Source organism: Macrobrachium nipponense, chromosome 19 (assembly GCF_015104395.2).
Source record: "Macrobrachium nipponense isolate FS-2020 chromosome 19, ASM1510439v2, whole genome shotgun sequence".
NCBI lineage: Eukaryota > Metazoa > Arthropoda > Malacostraca > Decapoda > Palaemonidae > Macrobrachium > Macrobrachium nipponense.
The window spans coordinates 30,919,348-30,931,847 of record NC_061088.1 but is presented as its reverse complement, the minus strand read 5'-3'; the positions used below and the strand labels follow the sequence as shown (position 1 = coordinate 30,931,847).

The window sequence follows — 12,500 nt, the reverse complement described above, 5'->3', positions numbered from 1 at the left end:
AAAGAATGGGAAAGGGTTTCCACTGTCTACGGAAACTAAGTTCGGATGCTACGAATGGACTGTTGAACCAGCTTTTCCAATGAAAGTGAAGTTTGGGTGCCGAACACAAGCGAAAGGGAACGGCCTTCACACAAGACTAGATGGAAGATGGAAGTGAAAAGCGTTGTTAGTTCAGGGGTTAAAACATTTGTGTAGCTGTATAAAATGGCTAAAGTGAAGGAAGTTATCTGCACCGAGGGTTTCCCCAATATTTAACACCTGTAATATAAACGCAGCCGTGACGATTCTGCTCTCTACTTACTTTTTGTGGAATTACCCTCTATCTATCTATCTAATATATATATATATATATATATAGTTAATATATATATATATATATATATTATATATATATATATATATATATATATATATTATATATATATATATATATGTAGGTGGACAGTAGGTGGAATAACGATGGTACTTATTATAACGATGGTGTTTGTTTTATATTAAATTCTATAACTAAATTTATTTAAATTTTACTTTTTTTTCTTTCCAGGAAGCCCATGATGGCAAATAATTTAAATACTGATGCGAGGAAATTGGTATTGAAAGAATACTGGAAGTCTGAAAACGCTGAAACCGTTAGAAGAAAATGGGTTGAAACATTTGGTGCTGAAGCCCCAACGAGACAAACCATTTGCCGCATTCGTGACAAATTTGATACCACTGGCTCAAATCTTAATGCCCCAAAAACTGGTCGACCCAAAACAGTTTGCACAGTGGATCACAAGCAACTTGTTGCCGAAGCATTTCGTCACAGTCCTAAATAATTCACGAGGAGAGCCTCAGCAGAATCGAGCATTTCACAAACCTCTATCATACGAATTCCGAAATCTGTTGGGCTGAAACTATATCGTCTAATAAAAGGATCATTGGAGGATGACCCAGACAGGCGGCTGCAGTTTAGTGAAATCATGCTGAATTAAACTATTGAGAATCCAATAATTTTAGATAACATTGTGTGGTCCGATCAAGCTTCTTTCAAATCATCCGGCCATGTTAACAGACAATTGCGTTTACTGGTACAGTGGAAACATGCATTTAACATTAGAGCAACAACTAAGCCAGCCTGGTGTCACTGTTTGGGTTGGTATTCCGAGCTTTGGTGTTTAAAGACCCTTTTTTTTTGGGGGGGGTTTTTTTTTTTTTTTTTTTTTTTTATGGAAAAGTCACAGGTGATAAGTATGTCGAAATTGTAATGAATCAAGTTGTTCCAAGATGGCCCCTCCACATTATTGAAGAGCAGTCCGTGATTATCTCGAAGAAACATTTCCCAAGAAATGGATTGGTCGAAGAGGACCAACTGATTGGCCAGCCAGCACGTTCAGCTGTCTGAACTCCAATGGATTTCTTCTTTTGAAGGACAAATTAATTTTCATAGTCGAACACCACAAAATGGTGGTGATTTGAAAAATGACATCAGAAATGCATTTCAAGAAATTAATACACAAAGCGACTTTATAACTGGATATGTAACCTAAAAATGAATGTAATCATCTATTGTCCACCCACTTTTGGTTCATCCTGAACATAGCTAACGATAACTTCCTTGGCGATTCGAATCGTAGACCGCCGAAGAGATACTGCTTTCTTATATATATATATATATATATATATATATATATATATATATAATATATAATATATATATATATATATATATATATATATATATTATTAATCTCAACAATGTCTTTTAACTTTTCGATTTCTTCATATTTAGGAAACGATGGGGACCACGAAGCCTCGAAACAAATGGAGATATGCTGATGCCCAGCCAAGGCTCGATCTTGGGTCAGGGTATCTTCACGAGGTAACAATAATTACGCGGTCAAATAATTGTCGTTGCCTCGTGCTAATAACCCGACTCGAGATCGAGTCTCGCTGGGTATCAGTATATCTTAATTTATCTTCATTTGGTTCTAGGCTTTGTGATGACTAGCGTTTCCAAAATGTATATATTATATATATATATATATATATATATATATATATATATATATAATACTGGTAAAAAGTGAACAGTAGACTCTACACACACACACACACACACACACATATATATATATATATATATATATATATATATATATATATACATTATTATATAGTATATATACACATACATACATATATATAATAGTCCCCCCCCTATACAGCAAAAACTAAAATTGATATGGAAAAACCAAAAGTAATTCAGAACAGGTATTTATTTAAGTTTCTTTCTGAGTATTTAATATTTTGTGTGGCCTCCATCTACCTGTACCACAGCCTGCATTCTTAAGGGGTATGATTTCAGCAAATTGCAAAAAAGCTGAGACTCAATCTCCATTTTCCTTCAGCAAATCGCAAAAAAGCTGAGACTCAATCTCCATTTTCCTGAACACTTCGGTCACCTCTTCGCAGGTCATCGAGGCTTGGTATACCATCATAGCTCACTGTGCGCACTTCAACACGATCCTTTAAGATACTATCAATGATTTCACATATGTTTGGGTCAGGGGAGCTTCCTGGAAATTCACTTAACGAGAAGAAATCGATACCACTGTTTCGAAGCAGCTCCTGTGTCTAAAGAACCTTGAAACATGGTGCCTTATCATGCAAAAATGTGACTTCTTCAACAGATAACACATTTTCAGGACCTTTGAGGAAAGGAAATACTCCACCAGTAAGCACAGTTTCTCAGAAGTATTTGCCATTCCATGACTGTCCTTTTTCTTTGATGATCCACATTAACCGTTTGGCTGTGAAACAGAGAAAAATTCCTAAACATTCAGGAAATTTCACAACTTGGCGATAGTGCATGTCATTGCTGATATCATCCAACTTTGCAGCCCAAATGATGCAATTTTTATTATTTGGCTTCCTGACTGTGTAAATGAAGAATTCATCTGATGCGGCAACATGGAGAAAGTCAGCTTCATCCCAATCTTTAAGAAATGAATCACAAAACCATGCACGGTCTGCTCTCTGTTGCTGAGTGATGTTGGGCTTGTTGATAACATGAAATGGCTTGATACCAGATTTTTTTCAACTCATGCTATAACAGCACTATAACTTCTCTTCTTTCCTCTTTTTGTTTCTAGTTCAAACACCGATTTACGTAAAGACTTTCTTGGTCTACCCACTGAATCAGCTATGATGTCTTTTGACTCCTGAGAAAGGATTTCAGGCCTTCCAAGATTCTCACTCTTATCGTGATGACAGTCTTATGGATTTTTGTTCCGGTTTCTTTTAACAAAGGATTCATCTCTTTTAATGTATTTATTTTGTTCCAGTTTCTTTTGACAAAGGATTCATCTCTTTTAATGTATTTAGCTATCTAGGAACGTGAATTGAAGGATGTGCCTGCATCCCTGGCCTCTCTGAAGGTTATGGCCCGAACTCGGTCAATCCATCTTATTTCCTCAGAGTTGTTAGCCATTGGCTGTATCTAACTCAGTCTCTCAGTCTGAAAATACAAGACATGTAAAATGAAAATTAGATTAATAGGAACATACGATAATGTGCTTGGAGATAGGCTATTGCAGCAAAATTCATAACTTTCCATTTGTTCTGTGGAGAGGGGGGCTCTAGTTTCGAAGTACCCAGTCTATATATATATATATATAATATATATATATATATATATATATATATATATATATATATATATATATATATATATATATATATATATATTGTGTTCGTGTGTACTCAGTACATTTCTTAGGTCAAGAAACAAAAACCTAACAAAGCTAAAATACACGACCCCACATCCTCTGACATTTGGATTTGCTAAAGCAAGAGAAGAGCCTCTATGTTTTACCGAAGTACCATCATCACCTTTGGAGGCCTAAGGTTATCTCAAAGGTGACCTTTCTTGGATCTTCCTATGATGACCTTTTGGTCCCGATAAACACATCTGATCTTGACATGCAAACAAAAGGTTATTCGGGATAAAAAAAAATGAAAGGTAACAAAAGCAACATTCGTCAATAGGTAAGTGTTTAGAAGTGTCACAAGCGTAGGTAAACAAAAGAGTGAACTTCACAACCATGAAATAAAGTCCGTTCTTGAAGCTTATGTGGGGTTTTGGAAAGATTAACGCTCGGAAATACAATGTCACAAGCTTCAGTTTCTTAGATTTCGTGAATTCTGAAACTGTTAAAACTGTAAAACATCCTCGGCATCCAGAGAAGTATTTGATTTTTGAAATGCTGAAAACACCAAATGGAATCTGAGCCTCTGACGTGCGTGGAAGTTCGGGAATATTTATGACACATCGAAAGAAAATGAAATGTGGCTTGTTTTGAATAATTAACTGACATCTCATGACTTGCAGAGTACGTGAATAATATATAACAAGTAAAACGTGTGTTGAAGTTTCTTCAGCGCAAGCTAAATTTCTGTACAGCTAAATGAAACTCTCAGCCACGGCCCATGAAACTCTCAACCGTGGTCAGTGGAACTTTCAGCAACGGACTAGTGGTGGCCTGTGTTGTTGGTACCTATAGCAGTGCCAGACGCACAATTATGGCCGACTTTAACCTTGAATAAAATAAAAACTACTGATGCAAGAGGGCTGCTACTTGGTATGTTTAATGATTGGAGGGTGGATGATCAACATGCCAATTTGCAACCCTCTACCCTCAGTAGTTTTTAAGATCTGAGGGCAGACAGACAGACAAAAACCACCTCAATAGTTTTCCTTTACAGAAAACTAAATCGTGCAAATAAATGTTTATCACCTTTCAAAGGTCGACGCTCTATTTCCGAAATCCTCGTAAACGGTTAAACATGAACCCTTATTATTACTCCAATGCCCAAGTGAACATAAAGAATTATTCAAAAAGCTATCTGAAGTTTTTTTATGGACCGATACACATTCATCATGACAAAGTCACTGCAAATACTCCAAGGAGCAATTGCTTCCTTGGTGATAGGGTCAGACTTTTACTGACCTTCCTTCCCCCTTCTATTTTCGCTGACATGGTGTAAATAAGGTCATTTAGCTGTCTATGGTTAACAGGAAAGGAAGAATTGATTGGATATAAAATAATGTGGGGATTGGGGAGGAAAGGGTTAATTCCCTCTCTCTTATTTTCTTCCTACTTCTCTTCCCGGCATATTTTCTACAGTCCAGGAGGCGCTATAAGAGAGATAAATGACTTCATTTCTTTGTTCAAAGTGGCTGCTTATTCACTTCCACGGGCCGCTATTATAAGTGAGGGCCGACTTAATCTACATCTTGAGGCCTGAGCTCAGAGAGAAGATGAGGCTGCTTTTCCCACTGGTCTCTGCTCTTGAAACAAATTCTACAAATGCACTTCTTCAAACGTAACGTAAAACGAACAGAAAATGGGAGCAGCTGGGAAATTCCCATTATGCATGTCCTTACCTTACAGACCTTACATCTTGTTCGGGTTGCCCCAGGTCCCTCAGTGTGAGGCACCTCTAATGTCTACCAGAGAGTTGCTAGTACATCTTCCGTATATTTTGCATCTTCCAGCTTGGATGGTCTGGGATGCAGTTTAGATATTTGTCGAGCTTATTCTTAAACACATCTACGCTCACTCCTGATATATTCCTCAGATGAGCTGGCAACGCATTGAAATAGACGCTGCATTATCGATGCTGGTGCGTAGTGGATTAATGTCCTGTGTGCTTTCCTTATTTTCCTGGTATAGTTTTGGGCACTATTAATCTACCTCTGCTTGCTCAATTCTGATATTTTTAGTTCCATGATATTTTCTGCTATTCCTTCTATCTGTTTCCATGCCTGAATTATCATGTAGCGTTCTCTTCTCCTTTCTAGACTATATAATTTTAAGAATTGTAGTCTTTCCCAGTAGTCTAGGTCCTTAACTTCTTCTATTCTAGCTGTAAAGGACCTTTGTACACTCTCTATTTGTGCAATATCCTTTTGATAGTGTGGGTACCATATCATATTGCAATATTCAAGTGGACTACGAACATATGTTTTATAAAGCCATTAATCATGTGTGGTTCAGCTTTTTCCCTTGTTTTGAAGTGCTTTAACAACATTCCCATTTTTGCTTTACATTTTGCCAACAGAGTTGCTATTTGATCATTGCATAACATGTTCCTATTCATCATCACACCAAGGTCTTTAACTGCTTCCTTATTTGTGATGGTCTCCATTATTAGGTCCCTTATATGCATATAGCTTTCTTTCTCTGTCTCCATAATTTTTATTATTCAAATTTATCAGAGTTAAATACCATCCTATTTACCTCTGCCCAATCATATACTTTGTTAAGGTCTCTTTGTAGAGCGTTCCTATCTTCATCACAAGTAATTTCTCTACTTATTCTTGTGTCATCTGCGAAACTACTCACTACCGAATCCTTAACATTATTGTCTATGTCTTCAATCATAATAACAAACAGTATTGCAGCTAACACCGTACCTTGCGGCACACCGGATATTACCTTGGCTTCATCCGATTTCTTTCGTCGTTTGCAATAACTATCTGTTTTCTGTTGTGTAAAAATTCTTTTAACCATCTTCCTACTTTATCCACGATATTGTGTTTTCTAATTTTCTTCGCTAATATATTATGGTCTACTTTATCAAAAGCTTTTGCAAAGTCTAAATAAACCACATCTGTTTCATTTCCGCTTTTCATATTTTTGAATATGTTTTCACGTTGGACTAACAGTTGGGTTTGTGTACTTTTTCCGGGTACGAAACCATGTTTGTCCTTTATTAAACAAATTATTTTTTATTAAATGTTTCATAATATTTTTCTTCATTACCCTTTCATACACTTTCATAATATGTGATGTTAGACTCACAGGCCTATAATTACTTGCCTCTAGTCTTGATCCACTTTTGAAAGTAGGGGTAATATATGCTAATTTGTGCTCATCATATATCTTGCCTGTATCTACACTTTGTCTTAATAATATTGCAAGTGGCTTTGCGATAGAATGAACTACTTTCTTTAACAAAATAGCAGGAATTCCATCTGGCCCTGCAGCAGCTCCATTTTTAATTTCATTAATAGCCTGCACAATATCAGCTTTCATTAATATCTATGTCAGCTAAATATTCACTATTTTTCATACCCTTACTTCTATATCATTGTCTTTCATTATCTATCTAGGGGTGAATTCTCTCTTATATCGTTCTGCCAGTATGTTGCAAATTTTCCTTTTTTTCATTCGTTAATCTCCCTTCAATTCTCAGAGGGCTATTTTCTATTCTTCTTTTATTCATCTTCTTCGCATATGAGTATAATAGTTTGGGGTTTTGCTTGATATTTAATAGGGTTTTTTCTTCCAAGTCCCGTTTTTCATTTTCTTTTGATTGTATAATCTTTTGTTCTGCATTTTCTATCTTACTTTTTAGTTCCCTATAACTTTCCAATGATTGCATTTTTTTTCCTTTTGCAAGACCTTTTTTCCATTTTCTGATTTTCTGGAACAAGATCCTTCTGTCTCTTGGTATGCATGAATGATGTTTACTTTTCTTCTTCGGTATAGTATTTTTCCACTATTATCTCCAATATTTTATATAATATCTCCGTATTTACCCTTATGTCATCACTTACGAAAATGTTATCCCAATCTTTGTTTAATTCTTCATTAATTTCTGACCATTTTATATTTTTACTGTAGAAGTTGTATTTTCCATATCCTTCCCACTTTTTCATTTCTTGCTTATCTCTATTTTCACTTGCTTTGGAATGAACTGTTAATTCTATGACATTATGGTCTGAAATACTCGCATTATAAACTATTATTTCTTTAACATAATTCATCTCGTTCACAAATACTAGGTCTAAAGTATTTTCCTTTCTTGTTGGCAGGTGATTTATTTGTTGAATGTTGTATTCTAGTAGCATATCTAATAGCTTTTCAAATTGCCTCTTATCTTCTGCACTACTATTACTCTCTTTTTTATATGTATAAGTACAACCACAATCTCCTATTCGTTCTTTCCATTCTACGAAAGGAAAGTTGAAGTCACCAGATAGAGAATAGTCCAGTCCTTGTGATTTCTACATATATCATCCAATTTTTCAATTATTAAGTCAAACTCTTTATATATTGGAGGTCTATATATTACTATGTTCATCAATTTTTCAGATTCAAATTCTACCGCTATTAGTTCACATTCTGAGTTACTATATTTCTCATATATTTTTCCTTGTTTTTTGTCTTTCCCATATATTGCGGTTCCCCCTTGATTCCTATTTTTTCTATCTGATCTATAAGTTTGGAACCCTTTTTTTTGATCATCATTCCCAGTCTCTTGGGAATACCAGGTTTCACTTATATTCATTATATCTATTTTCTTTTCATTTTGGGTTAGTTCTTCTAAGTACTCTATTTTTCTTTTTGAGTTACTCGTAACTAAACCCTGCGCATTCATCACTATGATGGTTTGCGTGTTTTCTCCTTCATTTAATACTGGTAGTAATAAGGATTTTTTCCCATGTCTCTTTCCTGTTCTGGTATGTTGTTCTTTTTTTTCATTTCCAGAAATTCTGACATTAAAAAATCCAACTTTTCCATAATATTTGATCTTCCTTCATCATAATTATTAATTTTGTGTCTGAATCTGCAATTTTCTCCGTTTCTGCAATATCCTCTTGCATAATAAATACAGTTATTATCTCTTGAGTAGAATTTCGGAGCTTGATGCTTTGAAATTTTTTTGCTGACACCTCTGCATATCTCATTGGTGGTTTGCTTTTCTCTTTTACCTGATATTCTTGATTTCTTTCTTTATTTGTTTCTTTCTTATTTTGGATTTTATTACTTGGTTGGTTATTTATTTGATTATGATTCATGGCTACAGGCGTTGCATTATATTTGCATTTTTTGTCGAACTTACATCCTTTTCCTTCTTTTAGGTTTTTACATATTTTTGGATGCAGATCTCTGCAATCATCCCCATATCCATCTAAGTATGCACATTTACCATATATTTCATAGTTTTTGACATATCTTAGGATGTTTGTAGTAACATCTTTCTCCAAATCTGCAATTCCCTCTTTTCAAAGGTTGCAGATTTTGTCTTTCTTGTCTATTTTTTCCTCTTTCCCGTCATTGTATAGATCTGGGTAGAGCCTCTTCGGGATTTGCTTTTCTGTTGTCATATCGTAATTTATTTCTTCGTAGGTATGCTGCTTTATTGCCTCATATGTAGTATCAATGAGTATCTCTGCATCCATACTTTTATCTTGTTCTTTGTTTTCCTTATTTTTTTCTGTCATTTCATTTTTGTTTACTTCTCTTCCGTTTTCCTCTTCTTCTTTTTCTTCTTCTTCTTCCTCTTCCTCTTCTTCTTCATCCTCAACTATTTGTGTACATTCAATCTTGATTTAATAACATTGTCTATCCATGATAGACATGTTGAACAAAAATTCTTGTATCTTTTCTCAAATCTTGTATTACCTCAGCACACTGTGGATGGGTCGGAATGTTGCATGCAGCACATTTTCTGATTAGGTTTTGTGGATTGACTATGCTATACCAAACCTTACACAGTTTGCATGCTTTTGGCATTCTTTTTCCTAATGCATCAATTAGGATATTCACAAGATTCACCTTATTCATTTTCTTTGTCGGAATATGTTGGTTTATGTATATTTTCTTTATGAGTCTCTGACCACTTGGATTTTATTTGGAACTTCTTCAATTATTTTCAGATGTTTTCATTAGATTTGTTCCAGTTTGAAGGATTATATCCTTCTAATATATCTATGAATGCTTTTGTATCTTTTTGGTTAGGACTGTTGCTGATTTCATAGATGAGAAATGCCAGTTCCCTTCCTGCTACCTCATCATATTGCGAATCTGCTAGACACGCCAAATTACGCCACCTTTTCCCGCAGTTGGAACTTACTGCCATCTTGTTCTGATTTATAGTTTTACACTTGATAAACTAACTTAGAAGACGTTTTATCCTACTATTTTTCACACTAATCTTATCACCGATAGTTCACGAACACTTCTAGATATTTCTCAAATTCTAGTCGTATGTTAAACTTGTGATATCTGTTGATTATTGTGACTTCACGCGGGTACGTCTCACCAAGCAAGATGGCTACTACTAGTTGGAGAATACCGAGCAAATTTAATCTATATAACTTGACGAGAATACTTTTTTTATACATACAAAATCGAGATATACGACACACTAGTATTATAGTAATGAATAATAATGAGCGATTTCATGGCGATCGAAATACCTATAGTAGCAGCGAAATATATGAAATCATAACTTATAAAGGAGTCATTCCAAATGCTCTCAAGTCAAAAGGAAAGCAACGACTGAAACTCTTTGACATGAAGGCTGAATATAAACACTACGTAAACTACCGCTTGCTTTTAATTCAATGCATGTGTAGTCCTTTGAAAGCATTAACGCGAAGTCTTCACCCAACAAATAAGTAAAAAAATAAAGTATATAAAAATATGTGTGCGCGCGCTCGCGCGCGTATCAATTATGTGCGTGTAAAATTTTGTACTCCCCAAGGAATACCATAAAGACCGGGTCACTACATTTGATGAAGATTCCCATTCGCATTCCACCACTAAGAGCCAGGCTGCAAAATTCAAGCGAGGTAGACACCACAAAAAATGACAGCCAGCCTCGACGTCCAAAAATAAACGACGACGAATAAAGGAATGCCATTCATCGTATGGTTTTGATGACAGACATCAGACAAAATAAAAGCAAAGGCATCAGTGCTGGTGGCTTTAGTTCTCACTTTTTTGACTAACACCGTAGTGATGAGCAAACTTTCTGCAGGACAGGTACAGTGAACATTTGGCACCAGATCAGCTACCCAAAGTGAAAACGTCCAGGACACTTCCGACTCGTTTCCAGCTTGATTCATACGAAATCTACGGGAGGTCAGTGACCAAGTATAAGAAAAGAATTCACCTCTTGAACTCGAAAGAAAGACTAAAAGTGAGCAATGGTGACACCCCGCTTCATTAACTGTCAAAAGCTTCAAGTAGTTGGTGTCCAAATTTTGGGCATCTGGAGTAGTGATAACCTACGTGGAAAAGGGTCTAACCTCACAAAGGAAGCATTGAAATCATCATTACTAAAGCTGAAAAACAGTCAAGGCGAATGAATATGAGAGCGACCAGCATCATCATGTCTCGGGGAAATGGTCCTGTCCACTCTGCAATGTGAAGCTCCTTACTGAGGCTTTTCATTGTAGCGTTTTGCACCCTTCCTCTCACGATATGATTGTGAGACCTATAACGAAGTCATTAAAAAAGTGAATGTATGTCTGGAACCCAATATGAAACCGTTTCCCGCAAAGGGGGAAGCGATATTGAATATCTCAAGGAAGAGTGCACCATAGTTAAGCCACGTTAAAAAGTAAATGCACAAATTATCTCTTCCCTAAGAAGCTTTCTTTGCAATGCCAAGAACTTCCTGAAAGACTCTCGTAAATGACCAAACTCCCAAAACTCGATAATACTTGAACGTTCATCACTTTGTTTACTCACAATGCTGTGGCTCTGGGTCATTGTACCGCTGGTACCGAGCGGCAAAGTTTCAGAGAAAGATCATTTTTAACGATGCAGGGGCTTTTACCACACCCCAATTCTCTTCTGTCCTTGTTTAGGATAAATGCGTAGTAACTCAAATGGCAGATTTTTCTTGATCGAGATGTATAACGTCGACATCAAAACAAAAGTGCCCATTAAATTTTAATTAAATATAGACGTTAGATATAAGGTATAGACGATCGTCGTTTCTGTGAAGCCAGATTACGATATTTATAAGGCGTTAGACCTTCCGGAACGCGGAGAGAATCACGGTCAAATGAAACATTCATGTGAACTATCTCCTCAAGGAATTTCACTCTAATGAAAGAACCAGCATAACAGTAATAAAAACTCTGCTTCCACGAAGCAATATCGGATACAGGAGAACGTACGACAGTAAGAAAGAGAGAGAGAGAGAGAGAGAGAGAGAGAGAGAGAGAGAGAGAGAGAGAGAGAGAATGATTCACTGGAGCCTCTCTCTCTCTCTCTCTCTCCCGTTGCCCGAATCAATGAGTCACGAACGACGAAAATTCACGGAACTGTCTTAGATGACCTTTAGACTCACCTGTGCAGAGAGATCGATGGAGAAGAATGACATACCACCTCCTCCCTCCCTTCCTCCCTCACTCCCTTCCTTCCTTTCTTCCTCTTACTCCTCCTGCTCTCTTCTTCCATCCTCCCCAACCTACATACCTAAGGTAGGAGAAAAAATAGGTTAATGCCGTTCTGTTTTTCGCCTGCAGTTAATGGTGGCGAAGGAAGAGGTGGAGGTGAAGGACAAAAGGAACATACTAATTCGTCCATGATTCCTGGCTGTGGAGGAGGAGGAGAGGAGGAGGAGGACTAAATATGAAATGAGGGAGGATAGAAGCAAAGGAAGAAGGAGCAGAAAGAAAGAGAGGATGAGTAAAAGAAGCAGATGAA

The 12,500-nt window shown here is 36.3% G+C and overlaps 1 long non-coding RNA gene across 2 annotated transcripts in view; it reads right to left on the bottom strand.

Moving 5' to 3' along the window:
• Nucleotides 1-12,500, bottom strand: part of LOC135212820 (uncharacterized) — a 400,363-nt gene that overhangs the window by 74,220 nt on the left and 313,643 nt on the right. Inside the window, exon 3 of one of the 2 annotated variants that reach the window (XR_010313995.1) lies at nucleotides 12,142-12,269. The exons of the other annotated variant lie outside the window; for it this stretch is intronic. This is a non-coding gene — a long non-coding RNA (uncharacterized LOC135212820). The remainder of the gene's footprint in view (nucleotides 1-12,141; nucleotides 12,270-12,500) is intronic. 2 annotated transcript variants of the gene reach the window in all.